The sequence below is a fragment of the Vigna unguiculata genome, chromosome 7, assembly GCF_037176805.1.
Source record: "Vigna unguiculata cultivar grain cowpea cultivar isolate G323 ecotype 2 chromosome 7, ASM3717680v1, whole genome shotgun sequence".
Lineage (NCBI taxonomy): Eukaryota > Viridiplantae > Streptophyta > Magnoliopsida > Fabales > Fabaceae > Vigna > Vigna unguiculata.
Genome location: NC_140798.1, coordinates 36,874,688 through 36,879,919, shown reverse-complemented (window position 1 = coordinate 36,879,919; position 5,232 = coordinate 36,874,688).

Genomic DNA, 5,232 nt, shown 5'->3' with positions numbered 1-5,232 from the left:
CAAACAAAACAAAACTAATATTACACCTTTACCTAGCACAAAACAAAAGTTAGAAGGTTCATCAAACAAATAACGTATATATACCTACGTATAAAAACTCTCTTTGAGAGTCTACTGGAGCTTAAATCGTCTCTTATGCTTTAAGAAGGACAAACAAATTGCTTAAAGAGCTCGTCATCGATGATAAAAAAAAATAAAATCATCAAATGCACATTAAAAGATAAATGAAACTTCATTTAATACTACTTAAAATGAGACCTACATATGTTGCTACCAAAAAATACACGTTAGAAAATTCTCATAACTAAAGCATGTACGAGAGTTTTGTCTTTTTGTGATCATAAATATCTCTCTTGAAAAATATTTATTAAAGTTATACCATCTAAAAAGACTATATAAAGATTATTATACATGTAAGATTTCAAATTCTATATGCTTTACTACTTTTGGTATATATCTTTGGTTACTCCCTTTAAGTTGTTGTTCATTCAAGATCCTTTGGATCTAACAAATTTGAACTTTTGTCATATTTTCTTTTTGAAATAAATACCTCGTACTTTCTAATCACTTATGAAAGATTTTCACATTTCTGGTTTATTATACTCAGAAATTTTTAAAAAGTAGAAAGATTTTTCATATTTTTTTGTCTATTATATCATATATTTAAAAATCTTAAGAAGTAGAAATATTAGTTATTCATCGCTTCATTTCTCATTTTTCCTTTCTATTGTTTCTTTCTCTCCTTATTACTCATACACTCTTTCCCTTTCATATTACTCTGTCGAGAAAGTGACATATGATCATTAGTATATTCACATTTTATTAATAGTAAAAGAAATGATATTTTTTTACTTTTTAACTTAAAAGTATAATATGAAAATTTTAAAATAAAGTTGTAGTGTGAAGGTATGTTGACATACCTTCATTCTATTGTTTTAAATCTTTTTAACTTTATAATTCACAAAAAAAAAATAGGCGATTGATAACACTAATGAAAAAAAAGTTTAATTAAGTCGTATAATTCATGTTTGAGTACAAAGAATTTGATGTTAAATAATATCACATCGTTTTTTAAATTGAAGTAACTTTTTTATGTATAACATTTTATACTGCACGTAATATTGTCATTTATGTGGGGTCATGAGTGTTAAATTAATTTTTAAAATATTGACATAAATTATGTAAGTAATTGAACTTCTTCTTTTAATAGTTTGTATAAAACAAAAACTTAAAAAAATGTATGATTTATGTTAATTTAAGTAACATCCATCCATTGCAACAAAATTCAAAATAAAAACACATTTTTTTACTTATATTAACAAATGGTGGACGGAAGACAAAAGTATAAGAGAAATGTCAGTTTATTAAAATATAACAAAAAAAACTATTAGTAATAAATAAATAAATTTTATTTTTCATTTATTTCTAATATCATTCAAAGAAAATTTAAGGAATCTTCTAAACAAATTCTGTCATAACATAAATAGAGAAGAGAGAGCCACAATTCAAATTCAGAGGAAAAAAAGCAAAAAGACAAGACCAGACCGACACATATGCATAGGGTGTCTTTGGACAAGAAAATGAAGGAAATGTGTTAGGTGTTGGACTCTCTTACTATATGGAAAAAAAGTCCATAACTTGAGAAACTTATGTCTCACTTAATCTAGTGAAGAGAGAGACTGCAAAAAAAATAAAAATAAAGAGGTAGAACAATAGAGTCAGAATACAGTAAAAATCTAACACATAGAGGGAGAGGAAGGGGAAAAAAATTGTTCACGTTTTTCACAGAGCTGCCATCGTAAAATTGGCATTGCGGAAGTTGATCGGGCTGAAACTCTTACCGCAGGTTCGGAACACATTGTTCTTCATTCTGACTAGTTAGATTGTCGATACGAGGTCTAAGTTGGAAGAAATTATTTTTGCACTGCAGCAGTGATTTTATAGGTTTTTATTCTCTTGTTCTTCTCTATTTGAAAGCTTTGTTACTTTGCTCTTTGGTTGGGTGTTGGAACTAATTTGTCCAGTTAATTGAGACTCATTTGTACTCTTGTTGATCATAATGGAACTATTTCTTTGATATGGATGACTCGTGATTTTAGTCCTTGATTTGAGGGGCTTTCCAATTTAAAAAAAATTTCAGCCCTCCTTACCGAGAAAATGATGTTCTCTGGGTTAAGGGTTTTATGTTGTAGTTGTAGTACTGCGCTGAGCCTCTGCTATGATTTCCATTTCTTTGCAGTCGACAGAATTTTTTTTTCTGAGATTATTTAGAGATTCACGTTTTTGGTAAGTCACGCCTGAATCAAAACTTTGAATATTTCAATATAACTGCTTACCTGAATGTAATGTTTTTTTCTGCCATAGTTGTTAATCCATTGGTACTAACATCTCCAAATTCCTACTTTTAAAATTCAGGTAGTTCTAGATTGTTCTCATAATTATAGGAATTATTAGTTCATGCAGTAGTTTCTAGGATTTTTATTTTCTTCACCTTTCTAGAAATTTATATCATTATTCAAAATACCTCTTATATAATTGATGAGAATGAAACTTCTTCCAACCGGTGACACGAATTCCCTTGATATAATTTTATGTTCAACAGCTCAGCTGTAAGTTTATCTCCAAAGCTCTCATCCCACCTTTGTACTAATTTTTAATGCATGTGATATAGTTAATAATTTCTATAATTATTTTAACGTATATTAATGAAACTAAAAGTTCTAAAAATATGATAATAAAGTTTGAATTTAAAATAAATTTTAATTAAAATTTTTTTAAAATATGATGTCTTCTTAATATACTTTTTTAAGGTCTTTAAACAACTTTTACAGATTTCTAGTCAAATTTTCTACTTAAGATGGAAACAAAATCTGAAAATAAAGTAATAAAAAAATTTAATGAAAATATGTGAACAATAAAAATTAATAATAATAAAATTAAAATATGATATACAAAAATAAATAAATAATGATATAATGATATAATCAATAAAATAAAAATAAAGTAAATAATAAAATATTAGAAGTAATACTTCATTTAAATTTGTAATACACTTATATTAAATTTATAAATAATTTCAATAACTGTTTTACTAAAATGTGAAAGTTATAAATTCTTTAAATTTTTAAAGATATAAAACTATTTATTGATTTCAATTTCAATTTTTTTTTAAAATTAATATTTATATCGTCAACTTTGAAATTCTAAATATACGGTTACAAAGTGTTTGAATTTGAAATTTGAAATCTAAAAAAAGTATAAAAATATGTTAACAAAAAGTTGAATTCGAAATTCAAAATAATGAAGCTTTTTTTATGGCAACTACCGTATATTTTTTCTGAATTAAGTACTCATATTTTTTTTAAATAAACTTTATATGGTTCATTCTGTCGTATTAACGTGTTATATTTTTATGTAATACATTTCAATTTGTAATACTTTTGTTTTGTTTTTAATTATTATATTTCTTTTTTATGTTTTTTTGATTTATCAGTGTTGTTTATGTTAGTATTACTCTTACAATAATAATAATAATAATAATAATAATAATAATAATAATAATAATAATTATTATTATTATTATTATTATTATTATTGAAGTTCCATCATCTATGTTAACATTGAATTCTGTTGGATCACATATAACCACTTTTTTATCATTGATATTTGTGGTAATGATCTTGCCTTTCCATTCTTTTCCCGAATCATTCATCGAGATTCGTGGTTGTCATCTGTTCTACGTTCAGTTTATTGGCTTGAACAAATTTCACATTTATGCCTATACATTCTTCTTTATTTATATTATGTACTTCATGTTAGTATAATTGGCTAAAGAAAGGAAGGTTTATAGAGCTTTAGACTTTTTTCGATGAAGACTCGACCTATAAATAACACAAAAATCACTTTATACTGGTTTACCCAACTCAGATGTTATGTGTAATTCTTCTTTAAGACAAAGCTTGAAATGTTCCATTAATAAAATAAATTAATTGACTACAACAAGTACGTCAAGTGTCGTTGATTACAACGAGTACACAAATCAATTTTGGTTCCAAGTGCACAAATTAATCATAGTTATTCAAGTACATTAATCACTTTTGATTATATAATGAGTGCACAAACAACTCTTGATTTTCGTTTTAATCTCTCCCTAAGTCTAGAACCTCACGTAATCATAAAAGAAACAAATTTCAAAAAGGGAGCAACATAAGCTCACTAAGAAACTTAATAACATGAAAAAACACAAAGATTTTACCCACTCACATAGAGCATTTAGAAACTCAAATACCGGTAGGTTATGTAACTTGTATGTAGTGTTCATTTTTATTTATTGTGTTCCTCTTTGACTTTGATTCCTTTATATAGGCTTCTAGAGATAATTGTTGTTTCATCTCTTTTTCTAAGATATGATATTTTTTTCATCTTTGATGGGTGTTGGTCTAAAAGCTTGATAAAGAAATGATTAATCTTGTATCAACTTCGTACTTTTGACTTTTCTTGATAAAGAAACAATTCAAAACAAATATAATTTAAAAATATAGAAGTGTATCATGAGTGAATTATATATAACTAATAATTTGTTTCCTTTTTCATATTTAAAATTGTTGTTGACAAACTTTATATATAAAAGCTTTATATGTGAACTTTGTAAATAAATAGTTTCCATTAAAGGTTTTGCAACGCTTAATTGCATTTCAAATTTGCCTCACAAATTTTATATTCTATAAAATTTTACTTGACAGATCATAACAAACAAAACAAAACTAATATTAGAGCTTCACCTAGCACAAAACAAATGTTAGAAGGTTCATCTAACAAATAACGTATATACCTACTTATAAAAACTCTCTTTGAGAGTCTACTTGAGCTTAAATCGTGTTATGCTTTAAGAAGGACAAACAAATTGCTTAAAGAGCTCGTCATCGATGATAAAAAAAAAAAAAACTTCATCAAATGCACATTAAAAGATAAATGAAACTTCATTTAATACAACTTTAAAATGAGACCTGCATATGTTGCTACAAAAAATTACACGTTTGAAAATTCTTATAACTAAAGCATGTACGAGAATTTTGTCTTTTTGTGATCATAAAAATCTCTCTTGAAGAATATTTATTAAAGTTATACCATCTAAAAAGACTATATAAGGATTATTATACCATGTAAGATTTCAACTTCTATATGCTTTACTACTTTTTGTATATATCTTTGGTTACTCTGTCATATACAAAA